This window comes from Peromyscus maniculatus, chromosome 14 (genome assembly GCF_049852395.1).
Source record: "Peromyscus maniculatus bairdii isolate BWxNUB_F1_BW_parent chromosome 14, HU_Pman_BW_mat_3.1, whole genome shotgun sequence".
In the NCBI taxonomy this organism is placed as follows: Eukaryota; Metazoa; Chordata; class Mammalia; order Rodentia; family Cricetidae; genus Peromyscus; species Peromyscus maniculatus.
This window is the reverse complement of record NC_134865.1, coordinates 49,351,071-49,366,697: the sequence shown is the minus strand read 5'-3', so window position 1 is coordinate 49,366,697 and position 15,627 is coordinate 49,351,071. Positions and strand designations below refer to the sequence as shown.

The following is a 15,627-nucleotide window of genomic DNA, read 5'->3' as shown; positions in this document are numbered from 1 at the left end:
GCAATAGTTTTTAAGACGACTCTGCAATCGGGTGGGTTGGAGAATTGACTGAGATAGGATCTCATGTAGCCCAGGCTAGCCTCACACTCCGCGATGGAGCTGAGAATGACCTTGAACATCAGATCCTCCTACCTCCACCTCCTGAGACTGGGGTTTAAAGGAATGCACAGCCCCTCCTGATTTATCCGGTGCTGAGGATAGATCCCCCGGCTTTGCGAATGCTAGGCAAGCACATCGCGTTCCAGCCTGAGTCTTAATGTATGACAAGGAGACAGATGCTCATACGAAGAGCCTTCGGGAAGAGGATTTCAAGCAGAAAGAATAACAACTCCCAGCCCCCCTCGGGGTGAGAGCTTGGCCCTTCTTGCCAGAGAGGAGGTGATTCTGTAAGCATGGAGCCATCTGGGAGGGCAAAGTGAGAGATAGGTTACAGAGTGGTCATTGATGGCCTTTTTTTAAACAGCCAATAAATTTTATGGGCAAATTCTTAGATAACTCAAGGCTAGAAAGGACAGCTCACACTGTTAAATGGGGAAAACAGAATTTAAAAAAAAAAAAACATTCCTACAGATAGTGCATAACAAATCTCAATGTCATAGTTTGCATTTGAACTCAAAAAAATCAATGGTAAAAGAACAATGTAGGAAGGTCAAGTGTACCACTGCTCTTACAAGGAAAAATATCCGCGTTTCTGAAAAGTAGAGCCTAGGACAGCAGAGCGATAAGAACTCATAGCTTAGCAATTATGGCTGGAGTGCCGGGCTTGACATCCCTTCTCATGGGGAATGTGGTCCTAGGAGCAGAAATGAGGGAGTTGAGGGGAGGGCGTAGAGGCAGGAAGGAGCCAATGCAGATCTGTGTTGTTAAGTTAGCTATGTCCATAGCCAATGTGGAGTTCAAGCCCGTGTGCAAGCATCTCGGCGCAACCTGGAGGGCAAAGGCATGGACCCAGTTCTCACTGCCCCACAGGGGCTTCTCAGTGATGCCTCTGCCACGGTGGTCCTATCCACAGTGTCACTCAGAGTTCTCCCTACCCAGAACCAGAGACAATTGGAATAAGAGGTGAGCCTACACCTCTGAAGTGATTCTCAGGGGTGTCTGATAAATAAGTAGTGATGAAAGATGATCTCTCCTCTATCTTTGGAGTCGTGTGTGTGTGTGGGGGGGGGGTGTGCATGCATGTGTGTGTGCCTGCGTGTGTGTTGGCTTACCCCATATGCACATGTGGAGGCCAGAGGTCAAGGTGGGTGTCTTTCTCAGTCACCCTACACCTTATTTTCTCAGGCAGGGTCTTTCACCAAACACAGAGCTCACTGTTTCTCCTAGACTGTCTGGCCAGCAAGCCCCCAGGGCCCCACCGGTCTCTGCCCCCAACCACAGGGGTCATAGAATATCTTCACATTTCTGTGGCTTGCAGCAATAGAGTAGCTGCTGAGCTGGGCTCTTTCGAGGGTACCGGGATCCGAACTCAGGTCCTCACATTTGCACAGGAAGCCTCTTCTCCTCAGCTCCTCTGAGATCATGTATTGAGATCTCAGAGTCGCACAAACACAGGGAAAGCATGATGCTCTTCACACATGCAGAACATGTGTCTCCATTACCAAGTGAGACTGCCCATTGTCCATGGTGGGGGAAATGCTTTTCCAAAGCTGGGCGTGTATGAAAATGTCATGATGAACAACTGTTGGGTTTTTTTTTTCCTCACTAATACACTATTTTTTTCAAAAGCTGGGCATGGTAGCACACACCCATAATCTCAGTACTTGGGAGCCTTAGGAAGAGGATCCCAAATTACAGACCATCTTGGGTTACATAGCAGGACCTTGTCTCCAAATAAATAAATAAATAAATAAATAGTAAATAGACTGCTATTATGTTATAAACAATTGTTTATCTTTGGTGATAAAATATACTTGATTATGAAGTATAAAGTTTGGAAAATATATTATTTCTATTATTATAATTCACCCCACCCTCTCTCTGTCTTTTTTAAAAAATTAAAATAGAGGCTAAGAGATGGCTCAGAGCACTGTCTGCTCTTCCAAAGGACCTGGGCTTGATTCCCGGCATCCTCATGGTGGCTCCCAATTGTTCCAGAGCATCTGATGCCCTCTTCTGACCTCCACAACCATGAGGGGCACACATGATGCACAGACATACATGTAGGCAGAACACTCATATACATAAAACAATACAATAATTTTTAAAAATTAAAAAACAATGAAAGTAGTCTTTGCAATTCTTGATCTCTCCAAGTCTTGCCAGCTTGGAGAAAGTGCTGCTTCTAGAAGTTCTACAGCAACCCCCGCACCCACCCCACCCCCACCCCCATTCTGAGGGCTCAGCATGTCTACAGCTTTCTCCTGCACAGAGAATGTAAAAAGGCACGGACTGGCAGTGAGCAAGGAACCCTGGTCCTTGTCCAGCTCCGGGAATGTTTGTAGATGCCGCCCCAGGCACTCAGGGATCACATTTTTCACACCACAAAGGGCTCGTGGACCCTGTGTGAACTCTTGCTGTGCGGAGTCAGGGGAATCAGGCCTCTGTTGAATCCCAGGAGTGCCTTGTCTGCGGCTCTACAGTCTTTCTATTTTTCAGGCTATTTCAAGTTCAAGGTCGCAGGCTGCTGTCTCTCCTGTTTTATCCCCCACAGCACTACAATGGTGCCTTTGGGGGAGGCCCCACTGTAGCTGGAGGCCCTGTGAAAGTCGGGGGAATGTTATCTCTTGCCTGCAGGTGCAAAGCTAACTGGCTATGACTGATGCACCCCCTGTTCCCTTCCTCGGTTCCCTCCTGGGCCTCTTAGTTTCTAGGTAGGGAGAGCCAGCATGAGTAGTTCAGAAAAGCATACGCTTGAGGAAAAAATCAACCAGGACTGCAGTCCAAAGAGAGAGAGCAAGCCCCACCACTCCGGAACCAAAGGGTCTCTCCTCCACAGAGTGGAGTTTCCGGGCCAGCCCTCAGTCTGCCATCCCCAACAGGACTCGATGTCCTTGGCCTGTACGTGGCCGCCCTTGCACAGTGCTTATGGTAATTTGTTCTAGAGGTAGGTGTTCCCCATTCCTGTGGCCACCTCCTTCCTCAGAGCTGGGGCCTCTGTTATCTTCGGGCAATATATCTCCAGGCTAATCTCTCCTGTACCCCTGCTTTGGAGAACAAAATGAGCAGCAGGAGGAACGGACCCGGCTCCACTAATCTACTTCCGACGGGTGACTTTGAAAAAACAGGATACAAAAAAAAAAAAGTAGGTGGAACTCCCAGCCCTGGAGGGAAACCACAAGAGATCAAGGCGTGTTCTTCTCTGTCTCCTAGTGCAGTTCCCAATCTGTCTTAGCTATCAGGGTTGACTGGGACTCAGATTTCTCAAATGGAAACTTACTAAAGCCCATTTGGCACCAGGGTGGCGCCTCTCCGGGTGCAGCCTGAAGAGGCCAGAAATTGATCTAAGTCTGTGCCTGGAGGTGGGGCAGCTAGTCCCCTTCCTTCATCTATGAAGCTCCACCTTCTGGCTGGTAGGATTTCCACCCAGGGGGTGCCACACGGGTGAGCATAAGCTTCCACACTGGGGAGCATAAGCATTCAGGGAGGACTACAGAGGTCCAAGGAGCCAAGTCTCTAGGGTTCCAGAAAGTGAGGCACAGGCCTTATGGGAAAAGAGGAGGGAGAAGGGGAGAGAGCAGAGAACGTCCAATTGGGGCAAAGCACCCGGTCTGCAGCCTCATCTCCAGACCACAGAGTATGTGCTCGACTCTGTCCCTGTTTGTGGGGAATACACACGCGGCTGGGAGAGGGGCACAGCCCGCCCTGAAGGAGGTCCAGCCGCACAGCCCGCCCTGAAGGAGGTCCAGCGGCACAGTCCGCCCTGAAGGAGGTCCAGCGGCACAGTCTGCCCTCTCACTCGTGGCCTAAGAAGAGGCAAGGGTGACAGGTGAAGTGGAAGAGAGTGCCTGTGGCTGGAGCTGTAAGGAAGGCCCTCGCGATGAGCAGACGTGGGAAGAACGCCAAAGGAAAGAAAGGGAGGGAGAGTGCCCAGGCCTGAGAAAACAGAGAAAGAGCATGGAAGTCCACGGAGCATCTTCAGACACGGAGATCATTCCCTACATGCTCTCCCCCAGGACAGACACCCTCTTCTTGCCCTTTATTCATTCTTCAGGAAGTCTCTGGGGAGCTGGCGCATCCCTCAGCTTGGTAGTACTGTGAAAACCGTCTTTACCACCATTCACAGGAATGACAGTACCAGCAGGGACTAGCGTTTACTGAATGCTTCCTGTGGGCCAGATGCTGTGCCAAGGGCTTTATAAGCATCAGACTCATTCAAGCATTACACGACTTTTCGATGCAGGCTCTGTTATTAGGTAGTACTACTACTGCTGACATTATTATGTCAGTACTATTATTAATTAATACGACCTGTCTTGGCCAGTTTCTATTGCTGTGATAAAACATCACGGCCAAAAGCAACTTAGGGAGGAAAGGTTGTTTTTTTTTTCAGCTTACAACTCTCAGGCCACACTCCATCACTAAGGGGAAGAAGTCTGGGCAGGAACTCGGGTCAAGAACCTGGAGACAGACACCAAAGCAAAAGCCATAGCGCAATGCTGCTTATTGGCTTGCTCTTTATGGCTTGCTCAGCCTCCTTTCTTATACAACTCAGGGCCACCAGCCCAGGGATGGCACTGCCCCCTGTAGACGGGGCCAACACGCACCAAGCATTAATCATGAATCTGCCCTCAGACTTGCCTACTGCCCAATCTGATGAAGGCACTTTCTCAATGGTGGTTCCTCTTCCCAGGTGATTCTAGCTTGTGTCAAGTAAATAACAACAACAACAACAAAACAGTATTAGATATCATTGGTACTATCATTGTCCCTGTTTTGGAGGTGAGGAGTTTCAGTCCCGCAGACATTAAGCTCATATAGATAGTGATTGGTGGACAGCAGACTTAAACCCCAAACCCTGGCTCCGGACCTCCTGTGATTAACCAGTCTATACATTATGACAATTCTTATGTATTTCTTTTGTCTGTCTGTCTGACTGTTTATTTTTGAGATAGTGGCTCTTGTATCCCAGGCTGGCCTCAAATTCCCTACAGCCAAGAATGACCTTGAACTTCTGATTCTCGTGCCTGCACCTCGCCGAGGGCTGGGATTCCAGGTGTTACCACCTCGACCAGTATAATGTGGTACTGTATTGTGGGATATTTTGTACACTGTGTGAAGATGGGTCATTGTGATTGCTTTAATAAAAAGCTGAATAGCCAGCAGCTAGGCAGGAGAGGTTAGGTGGGACTTCCGGGCAGAGAGAGGAACTCAGGGGATGAATCTAGGCATGCAGCATTGGCCAGCGAGACGTGGAAGGAGCCAGACGTACAGAATGGAGGAGAGATAAAGCGCCATGCGGCAGAATGTGGATGACTAGAAATGAGTTCATTTAAGTTTTAAGAGCGAGTGGGACAAGCCTAAGCTAAGGCCAAGCCTTCGTAATTAATAAGTCTCTGCGTCATTATCTGGGGGCCGGCGGTCTAAAGAAAGTCGGACTACAGTACTGAGACTGGAACCCAGGGCTTCCTGGGTGAGCACTCTACCAACTGAGCTATATTCCCAGGCGCCATCTTAAGTACGTGTGTCACATTACACAGTAATTATCCCCTCCCTTCTTCTCTCCCTCCCTCCCCTCTGCTTAGACAGGGTCTCCATATGTAGTCCAGGCTGACCATGGACTCTTGATCCTCCGACCTCTGCCTCCCAAGGATTACAAGCAGGCATGTACCATCACGATGCCTGGTTTGGATGCCATGTTTCTAGGAGGTGGATTTGCTCATCCATTCTCCCATGTTCTTCTTGAACTAGGAAAGCCTAGTTCAATTTGATCTCTCTGGGACCTTAGGGCCTTTGAGTTCATGCAGGGTGACCTTTCTCCTGACTCTCCACTCCACTAATTGGCATTTTATCATCCAAGGACTCAGGTCACACATGTCATTCAAATGGAAACATCTGGTCCTTCCAACTAGTCTGCAGGCAACCCTGGGTAGGGGCACACCTTGCTTCTTGAGGCAAGAAAACACCGTGAACCTGGGAATGACTCCCACTGCAGGTCCCTCTTGCTGAGGCCGAGGCCGGTCTGCAATGTGTCCTCTGGCAAGCCTGGCTCTGGACTTCAAGGCCATTGTATTGCTCTGTCATCTTGGCTGCTTGCCCCTCCTTCCTCACCCTGTGGTGACTTTTTTTCTTCTTTTTGCCTGGCAAGAGAAATCTGGCAACTTCCCACTCCTCTCCCGATGCGACTGTGTGACGCTTTGCATCTAGAGAGGCCACTGCAGCCTGTTCCCCGAGAGCTCCTGGCTGCCTTCCAGAGAGGTGGCTTCCCAGATGCGCTGCTCTAGAAGGTCACCGTGCTAGGCAAAGGGACAGCCGAGCCCCAGCACAAGGCAGTGCGTACTGTCCTGACACCCTTCAAGAGCTCCCCATTAACTGTCACCTCTGAGAAGGAATCAATCCACTCTGTAATCATTCTCTTGAGGGGCCTGGGGAGTGATTGATGGGCCCAGTTGTTTTAGTATTAGCCAGTGTAAGTTAAGTAAGTCAAATCAATAAACTTTATAGGTCTCCCCAGATTGCTCTAGAGGTGAGACCCAGTTGCGTTCACCTCAATAGATTTAGACCTCTGCCTGAGGAAAAATCAGGAGTCACCTGGGGAAACAGTTTGATTTCTCCTGGAGAGACTCTCTTAGTGCCCTTGAGCCTGTCATGACTTAAATCAATAACTTTAACAGCTTCCAAGAAATCCGTTGCTGCTGGAGTGTCTCCAGGCTGCGGCCTGCTATCCCAGGCACGTGATGACCTCAGACACCTGACTGAAGGAGGCAAAGAGGTGATGACCAAGACCCCTGCCTGAGCCATCTCTGGGTGCCCCACACAGTACTGCTAGCTCAGGCCTTTGTCCCTGCTAGAGCCCTTTCTCCTGTCTGTCTGTCTGTCTGTCCGTCCTAGATTTTCTATAAGAAAACAGGAGCCTGAGTGAATGGAGTAAGAGAATAGAGTGGTTGTGCGGTCGAGTCTCAGAAACCAGTAGCCCTTGCGGCATGGCTGACCGACTGACTGAGGAACAGAGATGGCAGAATTCAAAGAAGGTGTTTCACTATTTGTCAAGGACGGTGATGGGACTGTACCAACTGGGGACTCTGCTGAGGGCTCCTGGTCAGAAGCAGGGCTACAGGACGTGATCAGTGAAGGAGAGGGAGATGCTGAGGGCGCAATTGACATCCCTGAATTTCTGACGATGACGGCAAGAAAAATGGAAGACACAAGACAGCGAGGAAGAAATTAGGGAGCATTCCGTGTGTTTGACCAGGACAGTGGTGGCCGTATTAGTGTATTAGAGCTTCTCCATGTGATGACAAAGCTAACAGATGAAGAAGTTGATGAAATGATTGGGGAAGCAGGTATCGATGGTCAGGGAAACCATGAAGGGTTTGTACGGACAATGACAGCCAAGTGAAGTCGTTGTACAGAATGCACTAACTGCCTTCTACAACACCGTTTATCTGCCTTTTCCTTGTAACTTATCTGCAAAAGGCTTCCCCTTACTGTCAAAAAACCACGCACGTATAGTAATTAGGACTTCATTCCTCCACGGTTCCTTTCCTTATCTCACGCTCGCTGTCCTTAAACCTTTTGTTAGAACACTGATCGAGTAACATGTTGCATGTGGTTTCCGCGGCTTCCTCGAAATATGTCAAGCCCTTCTGCGCATCTGAACTTAGCTGGAGCTGGTCACAGGAGGGAGCGTCTGGGTTGTGCCTTTCTTAAGGTTGATTTTAGGAACTGGCAGCATGTTGTTGTTGAAGTGTGCATAGTCAAGGATGTGCAGTTAAAAGCTGCGCTGCTGGGAAACGCCTTCTATCCAGGCACTCGTATACTGGTTTTTTTGTACTGCTGATATTTATTGTACAAGAAACATTTTCTTTTATTGTTACTTGCTTTTTAAGCTTTGTTTAGCCATTTAAAGAAATTCTGCTTATGGCATAATTTGCCTCAAATCTATTCCAAGTTGTTTGTTTTCTGATTAAAAAAAAAAAATACAATTACAAAAAAAGCCAATAGGATGAGTAAGCCATAGGGAGCAAGCCAGTAAACTGCATCTCTCCATGGCCTCTGCATCAGCTCCTGCCTCCAGGTTCCTGCCCTGTTTGAGTTCCTGTGATAAACAGTTCCTTCAGTGATGAACAGTGCTATGAGCCAAATAAACCCCTTCCTCCCCAAGCTGCTTTGGTCACAGAGTTTCATCGCATCGGTAGGAACCCTAAAACACTCCATCTCCCCATTCTGTAAAGTGTGCTCAGTATGGAACCAGCAATGAAATGTTCAGGCAAGGACCAGGGATCAGCAGAAGAGCAAAGCCAGTTCCATCCTTTCTCTGGCCTCTGTACCCGTAGCAACCTTAGTCACCATGTAGACTGTAAGGCCCCTGGATATTTTCATTCTCAAGTGGGTGTGAGACTCAATCACTCCTTGACCACAGTCTCACACTTGTAAAACTGAGACTTCCACAGTCACGGCAAAGCCCAAAGGACTCGCCACCCAGGCCATTAGGTAGTCATGGTCGGCTTTTCAAAGCCATCTCCACAGCAAGTAAAGTTCTAAATGAAGTGGTGGAGACCCTATGTCCGCATGATGCCCACACCAGAGATTCAGGAGCTCCTGCTACTGGGGTCCCCACTGGAGAGATTGAGGTAAACTGAGGGTAAGGCACCCCAGTCAGGAATTTTGGCTAACGTAGCTTCACCAGAAAATTCACCATTAATTTCTCTTATCATTGGTCATCTTCAGAGATTTCCCCTTAGTAACAGTCAGAGAAAATGGCCGTGGCAGTAATCATGGGCATTATTGGACACATTGATTTATATTTGATTTTGTGGTTGCTGCTGTTTAAGATTTATTTATTACTTATTTTATTTATGTTTTGTGTTTGCTTGCAAGCGTATGCGCACCATATGAGTGCAGGACTCCACAGGGGCCAGATCCCCTGGAAATGGAGTTGTAGGTGACTGTTAGCTGCCATGTTGCCAGCACCTTGTTTTTCACTGTTCTGTTTAAGATTTCAAGAAGACTGACTGGGAATTTAGCATATCGCTGAGGCTAGCCTTGAACTCTGAATCCTGCTGCCTCTTCTCCCTGAGTACTGGTATTACAGATATGCATCACCAGGCCAGGCCAGGCACGTTGATTTGAACAGGCATCTAGTTCCTGGCGAAGACAAGGCATTTTAGATGGCACTTTCGAGTTCCGAGGGGAACCTGCTTCTCCACGTACAATCCCATGTAAGCGTTGTTAATTTGGAATCTGCAACTTCAGTGTTGGAATCGTGGTTCCCCAGGGCTTGGAACTGAGGGGAACCATACCATTAGCTTCTAGCTCTGGAGACAAATGCTGTTGGTGAAACACTTGAATTGGGGGTTAATTCTCCATATTAACCTTTGTGTAGAAAACTGTGTTAGTTCACAGTTATTTAAATGGATTCACTTGAAACGTGTAGATGCACGTGTGTGTGCGCGCGTGTGCCCTGTTAAATCTCAGCGATAGCAGTGGCAATTATTTGGAACTTAGACCAACAACAGATGTTTTGGTTTGTTTTTTTTTTTTCCAAGAAGGAATATTTCAACCAGAATTGCAAGCACATGGTGATAATAAAAAGCATATTGAGCCAAGCATGGTGGTTCAGACCCATAATTCGAGCATTTAGAAGCTAAAGCAAAGGACCATGAATTCAAGGCCAGCCTGTTCTATATAGCAAGACTCAGGGTGGAGTAGGGTACGGGGAGGAGCTGGATTTAGTTTGATTATTGTTTTAAAATTTGGTATACACAAGAAAACCCACAGAACCAGCTAACCTGGGCTCAGAGGGGCTCACAGAGACTGAACCGACAACCAAGGAGCCTGCATGGGACTGACAAGGCCCTCTGCATATATGTGACAGTTGTGTAGCTTGGTCCTCTTGTGGGACTCCTCCTAACAGTGGGAGCAGGGACTGTCTCCGACTCTTTTGCCAGCTTTTGGGACCCTATTCCTCATACTGGGTTGCCTTGCCCAGCCTTAATATGAGGGGAGGTGTCTAGTCTTACTGCAACTTGATATGCCATGTTTTATTGATATCCATGGGAGGGCTGCCCTTTTCTGGAGAGAAACAGAGGAGTGGATGAGGGTAGAGGTGGAGTGGAGGGATGGGGAGGGACGGAGAGGAGAGGAGAGGAGAGAGGGTAAACTGTGGTCTGGATATAAAAAAAATAATTCATTAGTTAATTAAAATTTGATGTAGACAATTGATCCCTTGCTGTCTGTGCCTAAACACATGGATGCCAGTATTCGCCTACCCCTGTACCATGGTGCCTCAGGTATGTGGGGGGGGGGGCACCAAGCATGGTAATTCAAGACTGTAACCCCAGCACCCAGAAGCTAATGCAGGAGGAACTCATTAAAGAGCCACCCTAGGCTACACAGTGAAATGCTGTTTCACATCCTCTAATTATTTCAGTAATAATAATAATAATAATAATAATAATAATAATAATAATAATGACCCTTTGAACAGACACTCTGTGACCACTCACAGAGTAGAGATCTGCATCTAAACTACACAACTATTTGTTTCACTGCTGATGTTGAAAAACAAAATTAAAAACAAAACAAAACAAACAAACAAAAAACCCTTCAAACTGGATGGATCAACTCAGGCCTATAATCCCAGCCCTGGGAAAGTAGGAGTAGGAAGATCCTGAGTTCAAAGTCATCCTTGGCTACACAGTAAGTCGGAGGTTAAGCCTAGGCTTCATGAGACAGGGTCTCAAAACTAAAAAAGGAGGAGAGAGAGAAACATTCAATGTCTTCCCGCAGGGGGTGTGAGCTTCAGTTTGCCGTGGTCTCCCCGACTCCCTGCTCTGTCCACCACACCTTGTCTTGTACGCCCACTGACGCCATGCGCTTGGCTCACATAGACGGCTGAGTTGGCAGCCCATTTTGTGACTGTTTCCCAACCTGCCCCACAGTAACTACGCTTCTGTTTTCCAGTCCTGTCACTTTGTAGGGCTCGCTCCCTAGTGGTCACCAGTGTTTTCCTGGCCCCTCGGTCCACTTCAGAAATCCTTTTCACTCACGTTTAACTGGAGAGTTTTTCTCCCTTCCCTCTGAGCAGGAGTCGGGCCACCTGGCCTCTGAAGTGGCTCTTCTGTGACCCTCAGAGAGGTCAGTGAGGGGTGAGCAGCATGCAGTCTCCTGGAGGTGGGGGGTGGGGGGGGCAGTGAAAGATTCACTCTCCTGGCAGGTGGAGAAACAGGGAGAAATCTTTCCCAAGCTCTGCACACACATGCTGATTCATGGATACACTGCAGGCTTAATTTAACCCCCTACAAAACCCACCCTGCCCAAAAATGCTCATTGATTTGGACAAGTGTCATCAGCCAGAGGTACACTGTGGCCAAGTCAGACCAGCCCTAGAGGCAACTGTTACACACCCAGCAGATAGTATCTTGGATTCAGCCAAGGTAAAAGTATTTGCACCAAAGAAATCAGCAAGTGGCAGAAACCAAGGCTTTCGGTGGGGCAGGAGGAAGCAGTTTTGAACATGCCTTGGGCCCAGTAACAATCCCTTCTGTCAAGGCAATGGGCAGAAACTATCAGCGCAGTTTTATCTAGTTCCATTTTGTGCATGCGTGGGCTTTATGTTTAATTATGTGTATCTGTGTGTAAGAATGCACACGTGTGAGTGAATGTGGGTGCCCGTAGAGTCCAGAGAGGGTGCAAGATGCCCTGGCGCTGAAGTTACATTGAGTTGTGAGCTGTCCAACAGGTGCTGGGAACCGAACCCAGGACCTCCAGAAGAGCAGCAAGTGCTCTTAAGCACTGAGCCATCTCTCCAGTCCAATTCTGCTCCTTTTTTTTTTTTTAAAAAAAAAAAAAAGAACTATATTTTAGGTTTTAAAATACACTGTATGTCTTCATTTTAATGGCTCCAGATAGGTGTTTCAGTCAAGATATGTTGTGGCCATGTTTCACTCTCCCTTCAAAAGTAGTTATTAAACTCAGGGCACATCTTAGAGTCTGGGAAATGAGGTCATAATCGTCAATAACAAGGTCGGTTATAGAGCCCAGGACAGCAGCCTCCATGTCCAGCGTCATGGCTCCCAGGTGACATTGTTCTGAAGGAGGCATTCTGAGAGGCCTGCGGCTACTAAACTCACCCCTTTTCGGTTGGAAGAGCACAGTGACTCAGCATGGGGGGGGGTGGCGCTGCTAGACAAGCACGCCATCACTGACCTGCATCCCTAGCTCCTTCGGCCTTAGCCTCCAGCCAAAAGCAGGCCGAACCGCTTCTGGGCTAGGTTTTAACCACCGGAGATTAAGGCACCAAAATTAAGTGAAAATGAGTGAAAACTGGAACCAGCCTCTACTTTGGGGATGGGCTCAGCTGTGTGTGGGGGGGGGGGCGGGGAAAAACCCACTTTTTTTTTTCAGACTGTGCTCACACTACCACCCTCACATCCTCTTTCAAGTTATCTTCCTGGTTCCACATGAGTGATCTACGCTTCGCACTTTCTTTCTCTATGGTCTCAGTTTCCCCCGCCCTGTTTCTTGTTTGAACAGCGTGTGCCAGTGAAAGAGGAGAAAGCTAGACAGGCCTTGAAATATCTCTGCAAAGAGAGCATCACTGACCCAGGCAACTGCCCCGGGCTTCCCCTTCAGCCAGCGGCACAGAAGAGAGAGCCCTTGTGGGCCAAACCTGTGAACTCCTCAGGCTGGGGCCAAGCCGCTTGAGATCCCAAGAGAGCAGCAGCCCCAACGGAAACCACCACCGTACAGTCCCCTCATGAAAGCCCATCTGGCAATCTAGCAGCCACATCCTGGCTTTGTTCCCTCCAACCATTGCCTCCTATTCCTGGTACCACGACAGCACCGATGCTAACCCCGCACCCTGGCATGTTTGATGCCTTCACCTCCCTCTTTTCAAGAAACAGGGTGAAGGCTGGAGGGGGTCCCCTCAAAGGAGACAGACCCGCAGTGCACTGCAGTAAGAAGGAAGGGTAACAGGCCACCTCTGCACCCTCACCCTAGACGCACTTCCTCTTCTTAGCTCTAGGGGTGCAACAGCCCTGGAGACACATTGCAGACTCCTGCAGGGAGCAGGCTGGTTTGTTGCAGGCCAAGGGCTGCTGCTCTTCATCCACCCCCACCTCACAGATGATGAGCGCCGGTCAAGGGGTGCTGGGATTTCAGTATGGCTTGTCCGCGAACTCATGCTGCAATGAAGCACTGTGAAGTGTTAGGAAGGTAGAAATGTGATCCAACTGTGAGGTTTATAAGGCGGGAACGTTGAAAAGTGATTAGGACTGACATCATTACAGCACTGCCCTGTGAGTGAATCCTGATGGCTTTATAGGAAGAAAGAGCCAATGACATGGCTCAGCAGGTAAAGGCGCTAACCACCAAGCCTCACTACTTTAGTTGCATCCCAGGGACCAACAGTGTAGAAGGAGATGGCCAACTCGAGCAAGTTGTCTTCTGACCTCCCTCCATGCAGGGTACATGCATGCCCACGCATGAAATAAGTCAGGTAAACTCTAATTTAAAATAGGACTAAAAGGGAGAGATGCTGGGAGATGTCTTTCTGTGCGCTGTGAATATGTTGTTCCCATTGGTTAACAAATAAGCTGCTTTGGCCTATGGCAAGGCTGCTTAGAGGCAGGTGGGAAATCCAAGGAGAGAGACAGGAAAGAGAAAGGCAAAGTCTGGGGAGACGCCAGCTGCCGCCAAAGGAGAAGCAAGATGCCAGCAGACCGGTACGCCAAGGTCATGTGGCAAAACATAGATTAATAGAAATGGGTTAATTTAAGACGAAAGCGCTAGTTAGCAAGAAGCCTGTCATAGCCCATACAGTTTGTAAATAATATTAAGCCTCTGAATGGTTATTTTTATAAGTGGCTGTGGGACCTTGGGGCTGGGCGGGACCGGAGAAAACTTTCGACTACAGAGAGAAGCAAGGTATGGTGGTGGCACATGCCTGAAATCCCAGCAGAGGCAGGAGAATTGCTCCAAGTTTCTTGCCTGCTCTGCACAAGGAGTTCCAGGCCAGGCACAGCTATACACACACATGTCCACTTTCTGTCTCTTGCCATGCAATGTCCTGTGATGTTTCACGACTCTGTCGGCAAGAAGGTCATCACCAACACCAGACATGGTGACACATGCCTGAATCTCAGGACTCAGGTCGAGGCAAGAGGATCAGGAGTTTAGTTATCCTCAGCTATGTAGCAATTTCAAGTCTAGTCTGGGCCACTTGAGAACCTGTCTCAAAAAAGAAAAAAATATAGTCACCAGACACAACACCTTGGCCTTGCACTCCCAGAACCACAGATCAAAGCTAACCTTCTTTTGTTATAAACTAGCCTGCTTCTGGGCTTTCATTATGGTGGTGTAAAAGAGACATATAGGGAGTAAAAGGCACTAATGTAAACTAATGGAGGCCACCTGTAAGGCCCAGGACTCTTAAAGATAAGCTTGATTCGACGGGCGGTGGTGGTGGTGGTGCACGCCTTTAATCGCAGCACTCGGGAGGCAGAGCCAGGCTAATCTCTGTGAGTTTGAGGCCAACCTGGGCTACCAAGTGAGCTCCAGGAAAGGCGCAAAGCTATGCAGAGAAACCCTGTCTCGGAAAACCAAAAAAAAAAAAAAAAAAGATAAGCTTGATTCAAGGACTCCCTGTCTCCCTGTCTGACCCTTTCTGAGTGCCATCCTGTTGTCTAGCACTCTTTGTACCTATGCAGAAAGTAACTTTTGATAGTCTTGGTATTTGAATCCAGGGCCTTATACACGTACACGTTGAGAAAGCATTCTCCAACTTTTTTTTTTTTTTTTTTTTTTTGTATTATTTGTTTCAGGTTAGGATCTCACTAAGTTTCCCTCGCTGGCCTTGAACTCCCTCTGTAACCCAGGCAGAGCTCGAATCTGGCAATCTTCCTACTCTCACCTCCTGAGTTGCTGGGATTGTAGTCTAGAGGCCTGTGCTGTTCAGCAAAGAACTTAATGGTGGGACCACGAAGATGGCTCAGTGGGTAAGAGCTCAAGCCCAACCACCCACTTCAGTCCCCAGAACATGATAGGCAGAGACAAGGGCCTGAGTCTGTAATCCCAACGCTCCTACAGCAAGAGGAAAGTCAGGGACGGGAGGCGGTCCGCCAGCCAGTGCAGCAGCAGAAACACGGAGACCCTGCTTCACCAAGGTAGAAGGAGAGAACTAACTCCCCGAAGTCATCCTCTGAGCTACACACACAGGCCATGACACGCTCAGTCTCCCTTTCTCCCTTCCTCCCTGCTCCCTTCACACACACACACACACACACACACACACACACACACACACACACACACGAGCACGTGCATGACACAATGAATTAATTAATCCCAATAGTGGGCAACTGTGGCCTTTCCATCTTCTCCGGCTGGTTTGACTCTGAGGCCTTCTCTGTAATAAACTGTGATTGTGACTGGAAGAGCACTCCTGAGTTCAATTAACTAATTAAAAACCAATCATTTAGCCTTGACCCAGAAGCCATCTAGACTTTAGCCTTGCTCTTGAGA

General features: G+C 48.4%; 1 pseudogene; it reads left to right on the top strand.

Moving 5' to 3' along the window:
• Nucleotides 1-7,082: 7,082 nt before the first annotated feature.
• Nucleotides 7,083-7,945, top strand: LOC102905846 (uncharacterized; annotated as a pseudogene).
• Nucleotides 7,946-15,627: the final 7,682 nt, after the last annotated feature.